This window comes from Melopsittacus undulatus, chromosome 10 (genome assembly GCF_012275295.1).
Source record: "Melopsittacus undulatus isolate bMelUnd1 chromosome 10, bMelUnd1.mat.Z, whole genome shotgun sequence".
Taxonomy (NCBI): domain Eukaryota; kingdom Metazoa; phylum Chordata; class Aves; order Psittaciformes; family Psittaculidae; genus Melopsittacus; species Melopsittacus undulatus.
Genome location: NC_047536.1, coordinates 27306687 through 27327730, shown reverse-complemented (window position 1 = coordinate 27327730; position 21044 = coordinate 27306687). Strand labels below are relative to the sequence as shown.

General features: G+C 38.6%; 1 protein-coding gene across 4 annotated transcripts in view; it reads left to right on the top strand.

Annotated features, from left to right (window-relative positions):
• The window catches only part of TSHZ2 (teashirt zinc finger homeobox 2), a 219085-nt gene that overhangs the window by 114946 nt on the left and 83095 nt on the right, over positions 1-21044 (top strand). The gene's annotated exons all lie outside the window — the stretch shown is intronic.

Here is a 21044-nt window from a genome sequence, read left to right as displayed (position 1 = left end):
TCTGTCTTCTTTATCACCTCAAGATTTAGTGAAATGATATAATTAGTTTAGTTGTGCTCCTTAACCCAGCCAGCTGTGTTGGAAATCAGGACATTTTAGCTCAGTTGAGAGGAGCAAATAGCATGCAAACTGAAATCAGGCTTTCTGCTCTGGACCAACTTCTTCTTTAAGAAACACTAATGCTGCCATTGCATTTATCCCTTGGTGTGAACCATTAACTCTGGACTGGATAGTGAGCAATCATTTAGATGCTGATTTCCCATGTTGCTCAGTGGTAGGTAAAGAATGAGTGTTTGTGCTGTGCCAAGGAAGATGTGACCAGGAAACCTGGCCTATTGCAGAGGATGGGTACGCACACCTGAATTCAGCTCCTCTCAGCTCTTCTCCCTGTATCTCCGAACCAGTTATTTTTCAGGTACTCTTCTGTTCCAAACAAAAATGTAAATTTCATTTCTTCTCTGCCCTACTTCTTCTCTTCCTTAAAAAAAATAGAAAGGCTCAATTTCCCAAGGATAAGTTTGATTTTTTTTTCACTTCAGCAATATTTTCTACCAATAAAGCTTTCTCATAAGCTACTGGCTTTTTTTTGTTGTTATATAGTGGAAGAATTTAAACAAAAAATTGAGGGATAAGAAATGGAAGAAATGGAAGGGAAGGAGGTCAGTGCATATCCTCTTGAATTTATAAACGAGTTAAAATAAGTGACTGTGTTCTTTCCTCTTTAATTGCACGTAAATATCTAAGGAAATTGTAATAAGAATGTTTATTGGAAAAATAAACTTCAGCAAATACTTATGGAAAACAAATGGCAAATCCAATCAATCCAATGTGACAACACATTTGCCTTAGAAACTTGAAACCAAAGCATATATTCATGCAATCAAGGGCAAAGAAACCTCTGTGTACCTGGTCCAAGTGATCCTGCATCAGAATGCTCATGACAAAGTGATAAGAATGATTTGCAGAAAACATTTTGACTTATGAATAATACACTGAAGGAAGCTTGTAAATTGTGAGTAAGGAGCTGAAAATCATCAATTAATTTTTATGATGTACCTCTTTGGTTTTGCTGCCTGTGCAAGAGTTCTCATACTTCGTAAAGTCCTTAGATTTTCTGCACAGATTAGGCTGCATATGCACATAAAAATACTCATAATCACACCTGAAGAAAGTGGAAAAGGAATAGAGAAAACTGATAGCTAAGACCCAGCAAAGCAAACAATGAAGAATGGGAAATAATATGTGCAAATAAATAAAGGGAGTGTGTTAGGATGGTTGCGCCTTCTGAAACACATCTTTGTGCCTTCTCAGTTGTTTTACGGAGCTGTTCTCATAGAAGGTGCTTTCCTTTACCTACAAAAAACTGCTTAGTGTTGCTTGTCCTCTTTTGTTTTGTTTTTATAATTGAGTTTTCCATGTGTGAAATCCCAATATTTTCGTGAAACCGTGAGGATTAAATGCTTGACAAATTGCAAAGATTCAGGAAAGGCACAGAACTTGGAAAAGTTGGAGTTCACCCACTCCTGTTTTCAGCTGACATGAACACATGAACTTGTCAAATCTCTACCTTTCTTTTTAAAGAATTAAGCACAGTGGGGAAGCATTAAAATGCATATCTAGACCTTCCTATCTCAGCTGCTATTCACCTATTCTTTCCTTTACCCCTTTTTTCTCTCCTCACCTGTTTATCATCATTTTTCACCCCTTAGGTTATTCGTTTTTAAGTAACCAAATCCCATCTCAAGCTGTATTGTGCTCATCTGCACACTTTCAAATGGGGGCTTAAGATGTTTGTGTGCCCCAGCATGGGCTCGCTCAGAAAATCACTGCATTTGTGGATTCCTTTGTTGCATTTACAGACACAAAATGGGTGCGTTCCACAACTGCTTCACTTGTATTTCTTTATATCAGTCTTACAGTCTTTCTTATGCATAAAGATGGGACTACCCAGTGCTATTACAGATGGTGCTTACAGTTCTCCCACATAAGTCTTAACCTGTCCTTTAACTTCATCACCGTAAACCTGGCCATTCATTCAGACTCTTGGAAGCTCATATTTGGGATTTTTCTACTTCTTGTACAATATTTAATGTATACCAGAAGTGCTCTGTTCCAGTTTTGATAGGGAAAGGTGGTATCTGCAATTTTGGGAAGTAAATAATAAAAGTGCCACTGCTATGTTTTGCATCTCTGTAGCCACTAGCCTTCATGTGGGCGTGCATGAGTGGCACCCGAGTCCAAGCACTGATTTCCTCCTTCCGGCTGCAACTCAGGGGATTTGAGTTCTCATCTCTACCATAAGTTTGGAAATGTTAGTTGAGCTGACTTCTCTATCAGTTTCAGCACCTTCTGCCTCAGGCATATCATGATACACAGATATATGCCTCTTTCATAGATTCACAAAGAAAGCCCAGATTTCCACGTGGCCCCCAGCAAGTTCCTGTATTTCTTGGTGCGTCAGTTCCCAGTGGGGCAGAGACAACAGCCCTTTCTTTGTTTTGCCTCTGAGGACTGGCATCTCCACATAATACATCCAGTGCCTAAAACAAGGAAACTCCCACCTTGCCTGGGCATTCACCTCTAACAATAACGAGGTGAAATTACAAACAGGCACAAAAAAAGGAAAGCGAGGTGGTAAATAACGAGGAGGTTAAGACCAGTGTTTATCGGGTTTACTTCCCAGCACAGGGCTGTGGCAGGTGCACATCAGAGTGCTTTTCCCAGGGAGGTAACCTATCATGGATGTGGCTTGAACTTTTATTTGTGATTTTCATGAGCTTTCCAGAGCGGTGCATTCCCTACACTGAGGTGACTACTTTGAGTTCGCTTTTTTAATTAAGGTTCTGTATTGTAACTAGTCAATGTACATTATTGGGAGAATGAATGTCAATGCCAGTGCTTTTTCTTTCTCTCCTTTATCTTTGTCAATGATTCAAAGACATGATTTATGGTTAGTCTCCGTCTTTCAGGATCATCCATCAAGCGCTGGTTTCACTACAGGGCTCCAAGTTGTAAATCATGCAGAAAGGCTGTCACTCATCTCATTTAACCCTTTAAACACAGGGGTGGAAGAGGCGGACTGTTCTTTGCAGATCTGTAAAAAATAGCAATAAAACGGCCATAAAATTGATGAAGTTAGACTAATCTATACAATTAATTGTTCCTTGTAATGCAATAATTATTATGAGGGACAATTAAAAAACAGAGCATTACTCCACCCTCCAAGTTCATTCTCAGAACCTGAAGGACTTCAGGGCTCCATAAAATATGTCATTTGTTGTTTTCTCTTTTGAGCTCCTTTCAGATTTTTTAATGTCCATTACAGACATGAAGAGCTGAGCTTCACTTTAGAATCAATCACAGGCTACTTCTGATCATGACCTTGCAGTGACTAAAGAAGGAGTGCAAAAGCCCATTAGCAGCTGCTATTTTCAGTTCTGTAAATTAACAGTTCTTTTCCTTCTCTCTGCTTTTGCCCACTCCACCCCTCCTCTTTTTTCTTTTCTTTCCTCCTCGTTTTTCCTTTTTTTGGACAGGAAGACAGAAAAAAATGAAATATGTAAGTGGCATGGGAGCTTCCACACTTAGCCTTGTCTCGCCAGCTTGAAGACTGGTGACAGCTTTGGCCAAGTGCTGTTTGCTTCGCCATGTCCTCCCCTGCCAGCCTGGGCCACTGCTCCCAAGTCATGTTAAGCTCTAACTTTACAGACAATGCCTCCACCTGCTCCAAGCGGAAAGCCAGGGAGACTGGTGTTAAATAATGAGGTGTCTTTCTTTTTTATCTTGCTATTTTATTTATTTATTTTTTTTGGCTCAAAGTGTCGGAACTTGGTAATGGAGGGTTATTAATGAAAAATATATGTTTGGGGTCTATTTGTTTAGATTCTGCAGTGACTTGATGGCAATTTTATCCCTGAATTATGTATGGGTCTGTTTTGCCTAGGCAAGCTGATACAAACAACAAATATAGTTAGAAAAAGATATATCAGTAAATAAACTGAAAGGTTGTAAAATATGAATGTTTATCATCCAGACGGTGCTGCTTCTCTTCTTTTTTACATGAACTCTACTTGAGATGGTATTTAGGAGCTTGGGACTTCTTCTGTTCCAGCAATCTCTGCAGCTTGTCACAAAAACAAATGACACCAGGGGGAACCTTGCCTTACACTGTATTCTTTTGCACGAACCTCAGTCTTCGTAAGGTGCTCATAATTTAAATTTATACCTTGATTTATTGGAAGATAAAGATTCTACCCTTCTTCCCTGGCAGACCCATGCTCCTTTTAACCCAGGCTCCCTTCCCTTTCCATTTCAGCATTTAGCATCTGCTCACCTAACTCCAGGTGAGCGGGAAATGCAGAGCACCAGATGAAGGTGTGTGTTCAGGATGGTGGATCCTGGGTTACTGTGCTAAGGGCAGTCAGTGCCCTGCTGGTGGGGCAGAACAAGCTGTAGCCTTCTCTGCTCTTCCCTGTGTACAGAGCTAATTCCTGCTATAAAGAATAACACCTGCCAGTGCTTTGTGAGCCTTGTCAATGATCTGAATATGTAAACAGATCTTTTCTCTGTATCTTACAGAATGTTCAGGTTGTGAACTAAAAGTAACTTTGGGGGGAACAAAGGATAAGATGTTTAATTGTCTGATGTGATTAAGAGAAACTTTTAATCCTTCATCTAGGATATAAATCCTATTTTTTAAATATCATCCATTACAAGTATCATGATAAATTAGCACTTGTTTTATTCTGGCCTAAAGTCTCATCCCACAGGGATCTCCAAGAATTTCTGCTGTTAAAATATAGCATTGAGGAAATGATAATTTTAGCGTCTCTCTGCAGTCTTAATTAAGACTGTTCTTCTGATATAAAGCTGTGGTGTCTAATTACCAGAAAGCTGTCAGAAAGTAACTTTCAAAAAAGCCTGTGTCAAAAAAGAGTTGGGAAGACTGGAAATATTTCTTCAATTACAAATTCATGGCACTAGTAGGGTTTTTTAAGTCTAGCAGTCAACATTACTCATTCCTCTCTCAGTGTCCCACCTCACAGGATAAATTCTACGTCCAGCTCCTCTTCACCAAACAGTTGCTTTTTGTCCAGACAGCATTGGGTAGGTTGGTTTGAATAAATAAGGGAGCGTTTCCTACCATTCTTCAGCTTGCACATTCACAAAGTCTTTGAAGTTTTCAATTCCAGTGTATTCCACATCTCAGAGCAAATTCTGGCACAAACATGCATCCATTTTACCTTCAAAAGCACGCAGAAACTCTGCCATGCCAAACTGTTAGTTAACCTGTAGCAGAATCAGGAATCCACTTGAAGACTCAGTCCTGGTTCCTGGCTTTTTTTTTCCAAGCATGTGCCATTGCCTCAGAAAGACTCATATTTAAGACAAAAACTGCTCTTTTGTTTGTCAAGAAGTCAGCAGAGCCTGTGCTTGATCATTACAGGTCTCATGTAGAAAGCTCAAGAACCTCAACCAGGTTTTGATGACCATCTCCCCAGTCATGAGACCGTGATCAAGCTGAGGGCTTTGAGTTTGTTACCAGCCTCTTTTGTAGCTCTACCTGCTGAAAGTCCCTTTTCTGAGATTTGCGTAAGGTAAAAAAAAAGGAGAGGGAATATGATGAATGCTGACAGGTACATTTGCTACAATTGATTAAACACTTTTGCCATCCTTACGATTTTCTTTCACCCGCCTCGTGTCTTGCCAGAGAGAGGTGTGAGTGACTTTGTCACTGACATTAAACACTTGCATATACTTCTAGCTGCAAAATGCTATCCCCAGAGTTTGTTTACTCGATCTGTATTTCCAATCAGTGCAGAAGGTTTACTAAAGCAGTTCATTACTGATTTATTTATGATGTATTTAGATAGCAAATATGGTTCTGTCAGCAGTTGCTGGCTAAACAGTGTTGACAGACATTAATAGCATATGGTATAGGAATGGAATTATGATCTTTAGGAGTCTTTGTGTCTCAACATACATTTACAGCTTGCATTTTTTCCTAGGTAGAGAGACAGAGGACTTCCAAACATGAAAACAGTGTTTCTTTTTCTTTTTGTAACCTTTGGGGTTTGTTGGTGGTGACATTAAAATCTTCTGTGCCTGTTTAGCTGTTCAATTTAATGGAAGACAAATTCTCCCAAAGGTTTAATTTACTCTCACAAACTGAAATCACTGCATTCTCACCATGGGAAATGGCCTTAATTTTCCCAGCCTTCAGTATATATCAAGCATATAATTCATTTCTCCCCCCTCAATATTTCCCTCATTAGAAAACAAAGTTTTTGATATTTAAATGTTACATAGTTTAAGTTGAGAAACAGATCTTTTCAGCCCCGTAAAGTGCATTTTCAGACATGATTGCTTCTCTCTGACAGCAATAGATTTATACAGGGTGAAACAGAAAAATACTTGAATTTTTGACCTTTAATTGTCTGCTTCCTCTAGCAGCAGCTTCAAGGAGAAAAAGCAAAAAATGCGGTTGCTCATACAGGAAGGAAGGAAGGACAGGTAGGGGTGAAAGCACTTTGTGACAGTTGGTACAGGTTGGGGAGACTAAATTGCATTTAGGACTAAGGACTAAGAAGGAAGATGAATTTCATAGGAGAGGTTGCCTCTCAGTCACATGAGGAGAAACAAATTGGGAAATAATATGGGAAATCATCTAATCTTTTTTATTGGGAAATAATATGGGAAATAATTTCATCCTTTTTAGATATATGGTAATGGAGGAGGTGAAGTGGAAATACACTGTTTAATTTCCAAAGTAATGGGCAACATTTTGCTTTCCAGAAAATGGAATTAATGAAAAAAAAAGTCTTTGCTGGAATTAGATTGCTGCATTTCCATAGAAGTGTTTGGCCTCAGAACTGTGCTACAGAAACCCAGCTAGCAATACCAAAAGTCATCAGGTAAAAGAAAAGGAAGAAGGGATCTGCTGAAGGAATGCTAAGGTCATACAGAATGCCACCAGTGAGTGCAGGTTTGCTATTTGGCAGGAGCAGGGACTTTTATACATGAATTCCTTTTTTTAAATTACTGCTATTTTTGATACATTCTTAGAGAATTTTGGTTATAGACACTTCCTACTTCCACTGCAATTGGCAGCAAAAAAATGAATATATATACATATATATATACCCATCAGACAAAAAGAAAGAACACTAGCAACAAGGAGAGGTTCAGTGCAAAGAGAGCCAAGAAAAATAAACCATTGAGCCAGTTCTTCCTCTGTCTAAATCCATTTGCTTCAAAAGAATTACACCAGTAAGAAATTTAGCCTATTGTACATGGAAAAATTAATATGCCATTAACATCTGAAAAATACTTAGAAAGGAAACCCAAGCATGGGCAAAGACTCCAGGTCACAGTCAGGCTGATCTCGTCAATGTGTGAAGCTTGATAGAAATCAAGAGCTGGTTGAAATGAGCTGACCCTGTAGGTCAGCTTTGAGAAGTTTGTCCTTCTGTATCTTACAAGGTGGCCCCTCCTGCAGCATCATAGCTCTCTTCAACAGTGACCATGGTGACATTTTAGCATGTGTCTGTGGAGAGCACTGGCATGTGCCAGCTGATGCATCCTCAGTGTGGACTTTGAAGGGCTTTCATGCTTGATCAAAGGCCCTAGGGAAGAGCTGTGGCTGTGGAGCAATGCTGCCTTGTCCAGGAGCATTAATGCTGCTGCTGGATCCTGCTTATGGACCGAAGCCATTAGGCAGTGAATGAGTAGCCAAGAAATCAAGCATGTTTTAGCTAAACTTGTCTGAGGCAGCAGCAAAGACGTCCAGTTTTGCTGGTTCTTCTCCCAGTGAGTGTTTAAAGACTCTTGTTTCAAGAGGCAGAGTATTAAAACATAGTGAATTCATAAATAATAGGAGTTAAAAGCAGTTCCAGTCTTTCCACATCTTCTTATTTTAAACATGTTTTTCTCTCTTTGTTTGTGCAACATATTTCCAATCAGTATCAGGGAACTCACTGCACAGAAGGAGCAATGAATTGACAGTAAAATACGTTCAAAAATTCAAATACAGACTAGTCAAATTCCAGCTGTGCATTGGTGGGTATGTACAGTAATTAGCTCATGTAGACAAGGCAAACTGGTGTTCATTCAAGACAAACCTTGTGCAGGTACTAGTTAGATCTGGCATGCTTTGCCTTCAATTTAGCATAGGTTAATAAAGACATTAAAAATTCGTATTTATTTTTAGGTGTTATTCCTGGTAGAAGAAGAATCAGCCAGACAGGCTTTAAAAGGGAAGTATTACTTGGAGTTGAACCTAATGGCTACACTGAAAGTGTTTAGACAGCCTAATGAACTGTTGTTGGTCTGGTCTGTAATAAATGCTTCAATTTTATAGCTCAAAATCAACTTTACCCATAAAATCTCAAAGGACTTTCTCTATTTTAGTTGATTAGCAAATCAACTCAGTGTCCATTGCCAGTGTATCATCATGTATTATCAAAAAATCTGTGCAGATCTAAGTTTGTACAACTCCCACTCATAGGACAAAAGAAGTATTGGAAGCTTACTTTTCACATCATCCGTAGTCAATCCAAACCCCGTGTTAGATAAGGTGCACAAGATTTTGTGTCATGAATAATTGGATTATTGATAGCAAAAGGATTTTACTGGTGTGAAGTCCAATCCTCAGGAAAATTATTTGTTGGGTTCCTGCTCAAGAAGTACTGAAGTTAATGTGAGAGTCGTTCCTTTTATTCAAAAGTTCTTGTTCACCATTTCTCCATTTTCACTATCATTGCTATCATTGCCACTCTTTGTTTCTGTATGGTTTCAGTCATTGCCTCAGGGGTCTGCATGGAGATGTAAGTGCAGATCCTGTAACATACCCTCACAATACAAACGCAGTTTGTATCTGGATTTAAATGTCATGTGCAAAATCCCTTGTAATGCTTTGTTTCTAAATGTTCTCTGCATCCATTTCCACTACAACTGGAAGTAGACTTCTTTTTTTTCCCAGTTCTTTCTGAGCACCCTTGTAATAACCCTGCTCTGTTCATCCTTCTGATTCCCAGCAGAATTTTGAGGAAAAATATTTATTATACATGAATTCAGGTATTGTCATTGAGGTTAAAGCCCTGTTCACGTTTAAGGAAACCCTCCTGGACTGATCTCTTCTCTGCACTTGTTTCATTTGATTTATCTTCTGTTGTTTGTAGTTTCACTGATCACCTTCTTATTACTTTTACACTTCCATCCATTTCAGTTTCGTACTCCTTCTCCAGTGATTTCTTATCCCGCCCCTGCCACCTGCTCCCACCTGATGAATTGTCAGCTCAAACTGTTGATCTTGACCTGGCATGGTCTCTTCCACAGAAAATAAATGATACCACACAGACATGTAATGATGCCTTAATAAACATCCCGGGTACATTTGCTCCTCTGCAGAAGTGCAGAGCTCAAATGCTGGTGTCCTGGTTGCATGCTGATGGCATACTGGAGGCAGTGAAACAGGGGAGGTAGGAATTAAGATACAAATGGAGAAGTTTTGCTCTTTGGGTGTGTATAACCACACTCAAAAATTCTCTGGACCTTTTTTCCAAGCTCTTGTCTGCACTTACACTTGGGATTACTGGAAACAGCAATAAATATTTTAATCCTGTAAATTCCGTAAACATTTTAAATACCTTCTTTTTTCTTCTTTTTCTTTTTATGGCTTTTTTCTTTTTTTTATGTTTGACCTTGCCTGCAGCAGCAATTCAGTTTTCAGAAAGTCAGAAAAATGAGTAATTTGGTAGAGGTCAGATGCCCTCTCTTGCTTTTCCTTCCAAGTCTGTGTGAGGCCCCAGGAACAAAATGCAGGCAAGTTTACAAAGTGTTTTGATTCAGTTAGAGATGGAGAGTGGACTGTTGGTCCCCTCTTTGAGCTCTTTAAGGATTTTGGAGTCTGGATTTTTGATCCACTAGATTGCTTTGTGAATTCCTGCAGGCCTTAAATCCAGTTAGGATGGATATAATGTATAGCTTTATTGTACCCAGTGAGGTGTCTCACTTCAGCAGTAGTTACATTATGATACCTGTGCTGAAGAAGTCGTTTCTGTCAGTGAGTGACCTTTCTGATTATTGGATTTTTTTACCCTAACTCATAGTTGTTATTTCTTGCTGAGATTCAGGAAAAGTTGATCCTGTGCAGCTGCAGCCTCCTGTTGTTGCTGCCTGGGTTTTTATGCTTTGTCCCATATGATAAATTTCAGTTATCACTTAGGACAGGGCAGGAATGCAACACTGAGACTGTAGTGATTATGATCTCTAAATGGTCTGTGTACTGGCCCTGGATCTAAGCCCCTGCTTGGATCATTTGAGACATGATTTGAAAGAACACAGATTAATATTTGTGTTTCAATCATTTTTATTTTTTTTTTAATTTCCATTATTTTAACAATCTTGATGGATACTTGGAAACTCTGTTTATTTTCCTATCAGTTGGAAGCTTTTGCTTTTGACATGGATTGATTTGTTTTGCACAAGTTTCTTGCAGAAAGGAACCAACAGTACTAATTTTACTACTGATAATTATTAGTATTCTTACTATTTATAGGCCTTCATATCTGCAAGGAAACAGTAAGGCAGCATCCTGAATTGTGTAGAAGGAGAAAGGAAAGCACTGGATGGTATCAAAACTGGGAGCTTTTCAGGGAAGGAAGAATTTTGTTCCGTGTTGGTAAAAGATTTTTGTAGGGTAGTATTAGTGTTTGAGGCAATGCATTAACCACAGAGGTTACAAAATGGCAATGGTAATAATAAAGATGCAGTCTATTTGCATGATCTATTAAAATAGTGATGTGATTTCCTCAAAGCTTGAGGTGAAAAGGGTTGAAAGTTTATGCTACCAAAGACAGCACCAGCACATCTGTGGTCATGCCTCGCTGAGGGAATACTTCAGGCAGGACCTTTAAAGTTCTTTCCATTTTTCAAACAGGTATCAAAGGATCACAGATTGATTCTTATCAGAGTTGCTGCAGCCATCTCCACATTGAGTGCAATGAGAAGTGAAAAACAGGATCAGACCCCCTAGGTGCTCCCTTCCTTAGTAGGGAAATGACCGAACATCACACAGGTGGATGCATACATACTGTATATATTTAATGCTCTTTGGAGTGTCTTGTTCAGATATCCCTCATTCCGACAGCAGGGTAAGGGATAAAAAACCTGTGCACTAGGATTAGCAGGTGATCTCACTCCAACCTAGGCTATATCAGTGACAACAGGAGGAAAGCCTTCTCTCTAATGAAACTTCATTACCTCTGGACTCTTCCACAGTGTAGATTGAATTTTGTCTGTTGATGTTACTCAGGAATGTTGTTGTGCATGTATAGACTGTATATTTGAAGGAGATGTTTTGACCTTTCTCATCTCTGACTGGTGCTGCAAAGATGGAGTGATGTAGAACAGAGATTTTGTGACAGAGTAATAATAAGAAAGAATCTGTCTGCCAGTTGCTCATTACTGGATCTCTTTTAAATGCCAGAACCTTCCTTGTTTGCCTTCAAACAACACTGAGCACCTAAATCACCATAGTAAACAGATATAGAAAGAGACAGAAAGGTTAAGAGTGTACTCATAATCTCTTGCTTTTCCTCCTAAACATGTTTGATAGCAATATTGTTCCTTAAAAACAATATGACCTCATTTGTAAAGCAATATTCATGCTAAACTAGTCAGCTGTTAAATATACCCGGCACTGTGCATTATGATGAAGCTAAACCAGAATTTCAATTATTTTCTGGACACATTTAAAATTATAATACTTTACTGGGTTAGTGTTATAGTTCATCCAAATTACTCACAAAGTATCATATCAATCTCTTGCAACTGCTTATTGCTTACATATCTGAGAAGTTAGTCGAAGTAAGATGCCGTCTGGGTAATGACCTTCATGCTGGCTTAGTGCTTTGATAGTTATGTGGCTATAAGTGCAGGGATGTCTGATGGTCAAAAGTCAATGTTCGTTGGCCATAATATTTGTCACAAAAGAAACGGACTATTCATTTGGACCAGCATTTGCAACAGTATGTTCCTGAAAGGAAAATAAAGAGGGAAATAAACTACTTGATGATCTGTGTATTCTTCACTACTGTTCCTTTTACATTGAAATCCCAGCAAATGAAAATTCACACTTCAAAACTATTTGCAGGTTTTTTTATTGCCTGGAATGCAAGATCAAAACAAAGCAAGAAGATGAGGAAGATATATTTCATTATACTCCCACTTTCTACTCATGCACTTTATCTAAAGAGATGTTAAGAAAGAAAATGATGTTGCAGCCATGGTTTAACCAGCTATGAGTAACCAGCACAGATTTAGAAACACTACTGGCAAGTACAGCTTAAAACAGATCTCATTGGAGCTGCAATATGGCAGTATATCCAAAGGGAAAATCAAAAGGCTCACTGCTCTTCAGACAAATGTTATAATAATAGTGTCCTTTTAAAGCTATATTAATAATTTCTTTAGGAAAAACAAATAGGCTATAATACTAGGTCCTAGTCAACAAGTTATCACAAGGTACTTGCATTTTATGCAGTATCTTCAGCTGCGCATGAATTCTGCACTTGAATAAAAACATGAAAGAAGTACCTTTGGCTTCAGCTCCAGCCATCACTGGCCCGTAAAACTGAGTGGTCAAGCAGCTCTAGATTTTCTGTTCACCATACAAGCACAGTGCATTTCCCAGTGTGCTCCTGCAGAATGTATACAAGAAGCAGCATTTTGCAGTTCAGCAGGCAGGGAGGCTGGGGTTTAGAAGAGAAAACGGCTGTTCATGGGGTTATCCATAAAAACATCTGAGCTTTGAACTGACCCTGTGTGACTTGCAAGAGGCCACCTCAGCAGTCAGTGGCAAATGCCAGAGTTACGACAGTTGAGCCTTGCCCCTTGTGCTGGCAGAGTTTCTATCAAGGCTGACTCATTTAATCCTTAGTCACATTACTGAAATCAGGCTGCTGTTGTTTATATATTAATAATTGAACATTAAGTAATTATGGCAGTGAAGCATCATCATGCCATGTCTTTATGGCAGATAAGTCTGTCTAGTCTTACCACAACTGAGACAAACTTAACATGTTTATGAGCCTTCTTGAAGTGGGGCTTAAATTCTTATGCATGAGACTAGGTACTCCATCGTACTTAGCCAAGCTGGTCTGTTTTGCATTGGAGAGGCCAAGAAATAAGCAGCCTTTTAAAAATAATAATCAAATCATTTGTCTCTCAAATCAATGCACTGAACAAGCATCAGTTAACTAAGAGAAATAGTAATTTCCCACAGTAGCAGACCATATCGAAACACTCAAACCCCACTGTGTGAAGGGTTGGTACTTCAAGATTTTTACCCGTTGAACATAGTAATGAAAGGACTATGATTATATGGATCTATTTTTAGAATAAACATTGTGCTTTCCTACGCAGAATTCTTCACTCTGATCAAGAGCCTTTCAAGGGAAAGTGTTGATCTTACACTGGTTTATTACATGTAATATGTCCAGCTTCAAGTTACCCCTACACGCATTCAAAGCCCAACTCTTCAAGCAGAATGCGTTGTGCAGAAATGCTGTCCATGGGTTCAACAGAAATGAGTCAAAGATTTATTCTTTTTAGAATAAAAAGCAAGTGTCCATAAACATAATCCTCATCTTCTTTCTACTTATAATTGTGTTTAATATAAATGTACTTCATTACTGGAGAGCTGTCTTCACGGCCATACAATAGCAAACAAATTCTTCAGAAGCATCTTTAATTATTCATTTGGCTGTACTATATTTTATACTACTTTTCATAAATGTTAATCTTTATTATTGCCCTACCAGGAAAAAAAAAAAGAAAGGAGGAAAGAAATACCTGTTATTAAATGACCTATCAGACTGACATGGATAAATGTTGGTAGCTATTTAATTGTTTCCCATCTGCAGTTTTATACAGTTTCTATCAAACTGAAGGGTAATTTTTTTAGTAGCTGCTTATTTTAAATGTACAAAACCCTTGTGTGTAATTCCATTAGCTGCCCTACAGCATTGCAATCTACAGTTTCCCTGAGGCTGTTGTGAAATATTGATGAAATCCTTGCTTTTGTGGCTTCCTCTGATACACTAAACATTTGTCTGATGTTAGTTGAACTTGAATGGATCTGTTCAGAGTTATATCAGTAGTGACTTCAAAGGCTGTAAGGCTGTTACAGTTTTTTTTTACAAACTGAAGTTTCAAAGCCTTACCATGTGGTACTTTAAAAAAACAAAGTTCATATCAAATGAACCAAAGTGTTAGCAATACACTGGTAAGACTCATTACAATTTCAATTTATATAGATATATATTTTTTTGTGATTTTGATTGCTGGCTCATGTCATTTAAAGAAATTTACATTGGCACTTAGGGGAACGTAGGATATTGAAAGAGGGAAACATAATTTGAAACTTGGGTTTCAAATGAGGTAATCTGTACATTTATAAAGCCACTTTGCTGTTTTCCACAACAATAAATAGGACAAGAAAAAACAGAAGAAAGACAAAGAGAGGCAAAAGTTTCAAACTTACGTTTTCATCAGCAAAGTGATTTACACTGCAGCAATTAAAATTACTAATGAGGAAAACATATTTGCTGCTGTATTCCTTTAATTGTTGAGGACTAAACTGCAATTTGGAAAGCACCCTTTGTGTCCATGCCAGCAGTTAAATGCAGCACATGTTGCTGTTGGGATGTGATGAATGCCTGATACCTGTATAAACCTTTGCCCGCTGAGGAGTTGGGATGGGCAGGCAGGACAGGGTCAGAGGCCAGGGCTGCTGATCCTGCATGGCAAGGGGCTGGGAAGGTCTTTGCATTCAGGTGGTGCAGCTTTCATTAGAAGCACACTTCTTGCAAATACAATCTGGAGAATATCAAACACCTTCAGCTGGTTGAAGCAATGCAACCAGGGGGTTGTAGAAAATAATAAGCATGAATGTTTTTAACTAAAGGCAAATTATTCACTTACACTATAAGCCCTCATGTAAGGAACTTGAACTGTTGGCTCTGAACATGGTTAAATCCATTTCTGCAATAGCTAGCACCTGGCCATTCAGCTGTTCAAACTGACTGGATCCAGAACAAGGCAAATATGTTTGAAGCTGTTTTTATTTCTCAGTGCAATAACTATGTAAACATCATCCTTAAGGAAAATTATTCAAGAAAAAACTCCCTAACAATTTTGTGCCTGCCACAGACTCTCAGCTCAGCAGAGTTCATCAGTTCACCTCACTTTTTTCAGTCTTCCTTTTGGTTTTGGGTTTTTTTCCTGGTTTATGATTGGTTTTGCTTTGGATTCATGGATCACTCACAAGCTAGTTCCCTGTGCATGTAGTTCCAGCCTCTGATCATTTCCATTTGACTCATAACTGTGTAGGATGCAATGTACAAAAGACATAATCTGTTCTCCTTTATGAAGCTAAGAGTCCCACTGAAACTAGTGGGTATTTTGCGTTCTAAACCAGTAGGAAATTGGACACTTAATAGAAAACTTTATAATACAACTCTAATTAGAGTGTAACAAAATAAAAGCCCCAATTGCTTCATTTCAGCATCATCTATAAATAATAGTTATGGTTCCATGGACTTTCATTTGTGTGTTAAAATTCAGTTATGGCAGAAGCCACTCCAAGTTTCCCTGCTCCTGAGCTGCAGTGGCTTCACAAGCCTGGCAGTAGAGAGGTTCCTTTTGTCCATCCAGGATGGTTGTGGATGGTTCTTGTCCTACTCTGCAGGAGTCAGGAATTCATGCCCAGTAGCAGCTGCTGGAACTATTGAAAAAGCTCTAAAAAAAAACAAAACAAAACAAAGGCAAAGGAATATTGGGAGAAATCTCTCCTTTGAGGTGACAAGTTGTTTTGGACACAGAATTGCATCAGTTGTGATTGACAGCTTCCACACCAAGCCACTGCAAACTGAGCTTGGAGTTAGTAATAGCAGCAAAAGGTGCAAATAATTTCCTGTTATCCAAAGTAATTAACTGGCCTTCTAGAAAAGAGGCATCTGAACATATTCAAGCTTTTCTGAGCTTTTGAGAACATCTAGAACCTTTATCAGGATACACATGGGTTTAGGGATAAAACACACTACCAGGATGTTTAGACCAGCTAACAGAGATGCTTTTCTGCCTCTGAAACCTGTGATGCAGAATGAGCTGCTCTTTGCTTTCTGCATGGTAAGAATGGGACCTTTCCCTGCATTTCCTTTCCATTCTGCAGAACTTAACAGGAAGGTGCTTTCCTGGTACAGAATTTTTGAATATAGCCTAGAAAGTTCTGAAATATATATTATTGACTCTTGTATTACAAATTTTGTAATTTAAGAGTTCTTTCCATAAACCCCATTGCACTTCCAGAGTGTTCCATTGGTTTTACTCCTGTTAAATTCCAAAATGTCTTTTCTATAAGAGTTATGCAACAGAGCAGGAATTTTTTTTCCACAGCTGCCAATTTATTTCTCAAGTTCATTTTCAAACTGGGATGAATCTATAGCCATGAACTTCCACAAAGAGCCAGGTTAAGATTTGTCTTTGGGTAGCTAATGTAGTTAGACATTTTTGAGAAACAGGAATGAGAAGTGGTCATTATCCATTATCTGCATGAAATATTTCAGAGAAAGAAACAGTTTCTGCCAAACACAAAAAGATGTTTGAGCTGAAGCCAGACAAGAAGGAAACAAGATCACCTTATAGCACTGCGAGATTGCTTTACTAATGATGTTATTTCAAGTAGAACTGGAATATATATATGAAGAAGTGCAGATGGTGCATGGGTTTTACAGGGATTAGCAGTGTTGTTCTGGACAATGATTCACTGTCCCTTTTCTTGGCAGGAAATAAATTTTCCAGTCTTGGAAAGAAACATGTATGTATATATTTTAAGAAATGTTTCTCTATGTGGAAAAAGAGCAAATTTGAGTGAAAATAGCATCCACTGGTGGAAAAGTTAACAGTCAGAGTGAACACTTTAAAAAAAAAGATGTGTTCACACTCTACAATTCAAGGTCAGAAGTGATGTACAACGTGGTGCAAATTACAGGTTAGGCAGGGGTGCGAGGGCCTGAAAGTCAATGCCGGGTTCAGCATCACCTGGAGCTTAGCTCAGCACCTTCTGCATGGCAGGGTCAAGGCTTCAACATGCATGTGCATGGTGTTAGACTCATACATTCAGAGAAGAGTTTTTTCAGCTGTGTTAGCTGGGCCTGCTTTCTTCTAGTTACTCTGCAGTAATGTGATAGAAATACCTAAGAAAATGTTATCTTTTGAAGAACAGTCAGCTGTTCATTGCAGCCCTTGTCCTACAGAAGCAGATTTCTGAAGTTACCATGAATCCAGTCACAAACGCACAGAGGAAAACTTTTAAAAGTTAAAACATTTTAGAATTGTGTTTATGATTATTATCAATATGACAGTATTATCCCTCCTGATGTCATGATTTTGACATATGCTGTCTTGGGCTCAATCAGCACTAAACCCAAATTTCCATTTAGGAAGCCAGAACCTGCTTCCGTTCAGTGCTCAGAATCTCCTGGGTTTTGTCCAGTCCTTAAGATGACAGGGAAATTTTAGTCCCCCACTTCTTCAGGACTGCACATTGCCCATATTACATCTCTGCCTGTGCCTGTTTCATTTTGGTAGGAACAATTCTCATCTGGGTGAAGGAGGAAGCATGAGTTTGGATTTCTTTAATTCTATTTTTTCTCCTGTAAGACAGCTGTATATAAGCATCTCAGAGGTTTGGAATGTCAGAATAAGCCTGGGGGAGAACTGGTGGGAAGAGAACAGGTCACTCAACAATTTATTATATGGACATCAGCATGACGTGCAAAATTTATGCTACTTATTACAAACACTGCATTTAAAGCATGTGGGTCTACAGGCTTAAGACACCTTTTACTTAGAAAATAAATAATGCAAAGTCCACTTAAATTAATGTTTTTTTCTGTTAAATAGCTACATCAGTTCACATCAAGCTTCGTGTCCAGTGAATTCTTACTAAAACCCACTGCTGGAAGGACATGTGTGTTCCTTGTACCCTAGGTTGTCTGTGCAGAAGAGGTCTCCACTGTCCTTAAAATGCCCACAGCAATTTAAATCATTTACATAAACAGAAATGGTTTTACAAGTAGGGTACTGAAATGCATTTCCAAAGCTGCCCAGAACCCTCAACCATTAAAATAGACCTGACTGATGGTTTTGTGAGATTCTGATGATGCTTTCGAGTAAGTTGCTTTTACCACTTTCATAAGATTGTGTCTGTACCTTATACAGACACAAAAAAGAGGATTTCTCAGCATGAGTTACTCTTCCGTAAAGGTTATAGTAAACATGTCAATGCCTAATTAAGCAGAAAATTTTATCTGTATTGTGGGGGATGTGCAGCTGTCTGGTACTTCTGCTTCTCCTGGTAAATCCTTTCAGAAGGACAAAGGATGCTGTGAGGGAGAAACTACTGTGTGTATCTTCCAAAATACCTTCTGGTGACAAATGGGTTAATAATATTGAAAGAATTGGTGTTGAAATGGAGAATCAAATTTGCACTGATCCAAACCCATGTGAATGCTGTTTGTTGTCTGTTTTGTCTGATTCCTTCACTGGATTCCCTCCTTATTTTTGTTTTGCTGGGTGTAATATGCCTGGCACTGTGATACATCCTGGCAAGGGGCCAGCATCGCTACCTACGCTGTACAGTGTCTCTAACACCGTGAGAACCATGTCAGGCCTGCTCATCAGTTCGTGCTGCTTGTTTAACAAGGTTACTACTCATGACGTGTAGGAGCTTTTGCCGCCTCCATGTCCCTCTGTTCTCCTTGGTCCCTGAAAAACATACAAGCTTGGAAAGGGGTAGATGGAAAGTATCGCCTGGTTACTGGGGAAAAAGTTTAGGGAGGAGAAAAAATCTTTTGTTCTGTGTTGTCTTTGCTGCTTGCCTCAGTCTGGTCACCTGTAGACAGGGTATTAATATTTGCTGTACCCCGACCCACTACTAAAAGGCTTATTTTTTATTATTTAACACTTTAATATTATTTTGCTGCTTTGCTGGAAGCATCTGCTGAAGAGCACAGTGTTCCTACTGCTATGTGATTATTTTACCATGGTAAAATACTGTCCAGGTCATTTGCTCATAGTTGCTGCCTGTGGTTGTGAAGCTACCTGGTATCATCCCTGGAGTAAGCCAAGCCCAGCTCTAAGCTGCTGTGCTCTATGCAGGTCCTAAGACTGTGGGAAGGGCATAGGGAAGATGATTCATGTGAGTTTCTTAGCCCGTCTACAGAGAGTGACATCGTTTCCCTCTTCTTATATTGCAGCTTCATCCAGGAAACGGTTCTTCTAGTTCATTTCTGGCTTGATGGTATTCCTCTAGTTCTAGTTCATCTCTTTGGCTTGGTGGTAAATGTGTTAGAAGGGCTGAGATGCACATGCAAATACACTGAGAAATTAAAGCACATCTGAAAAACTTCTGGAAGGCTTTGTCCATGTGTTAATCAAAATGCTTCTACCTTTTCTGTCCATCCCTTTGATTTGCTAAAAGGTTGTAATTTGTGCTGGATTCAAGGGAGTGAAATGAGCCAGATTCTCACAGAACCATAAAATGGCTTTTCTCAGAAGATGGGACGAAACTGAATTTTAAACAAATAACACTTTTAGGCTGATTTAACTTGTGCTTTCTGAGCTCTTGGTGTTAGTTCACAATTATGAATACTAGAATTTTATTTTTGCTTAGTTATTTTAAGGGCAGCTTTGATTTGAGAGTTTTGGCATATTTATCTGATACAAAAAGACTATATCTTAAGGAAACACAGCAAAGTACTCCTGAGACTGCAGGGCAGTCACTAGGGTTAGCAGCACTGTGTTTGCACCTCACTGCAAGAGCTCATCAATGTATCTCCTACAAAGACCCATGCTGCTGAAATCCACATTTAGTTTTGATGAGTGGCTGTCAATAGCAGTGAATTGTTTCAGTGTCTGCTTGCATTACACGTATCAGCTTTGCAGGAGCTGTTAAAGAATTTACACTGGGGTTTTGTGAAAACACCTGTGCCATTCGTTCTGCTTCATCCCTTCTTGTGGGGTCTGGCAGTGAGTTGCTGACTGTGTTGAGTCATTGAGAATTTATTCACTAACTGCAACAGAGCCAGTTCACCCATAAAATCCTCTGTTTTAACCAGGTTATCTCTGTAACTTAGGCAGAATTACTGCTGATATAAGGCCAGAAAACAAAACAAAACAAAACCCAACAACCTGAATTCCTAAATGAATTTTAAAATTTACAGCTCTTCCAGTATCAAATTCATTTTATTAATCAAATAATCTAATTTGTCAAAGAAAATATTTCTGGATTTGTTCTACTTTTTCAGTTTTACGGTTGATTTTGGTCTACCTCTGTCACATCGTAGTACGCTTCTGTAGCTTCCAAGGGTTCTTGCCCTGAAATTTATGGATATGTCTTTACTGAAGTGCAATTTGCTTTTGTCGCAGACAATACATCTATAAACAAAAGAGTTCCACTTATGCCTATTAGTACTTTCAGATGTTGTATTTTGACATATAAATTATTTGTGTACATTCTAAAGTGCAGTTTTAGGTGATCAAATGGCACAAGGTTACTGTACCTAGATGATGCTATGAACCAAGAAGATTATGGCAGTTATTTTTCTTCCGTTCCATGCAAGTTCTACCCTGTCTTTCACTGAGGCTAAAAACAATTTGATAGAATTGAATCTTTTAATATAAACTTTAAATTCTTACACATGAATTTTCAACTGTCCCATTATGGGACAGTTAGAATTATACTCCCATGACAGCAAAATTATTAACTCAGAATCTCTGGCAGTTATAAAGAATTATGATCATCTGCCAGTGAGATACAGCAACCTTCACAAAAGAGGCATAATTTGGTTTTTTTTACTTCCAGAGCTAGCAGTCAATAAAGTTGTAAATTAGAGAAAGTCCAGTAAAGAAAAGATGTGGTGAAACTAGAAAGCTTGGACTGTAGTATTCTTCTTTAACAAGTTATTTCATATATTGAC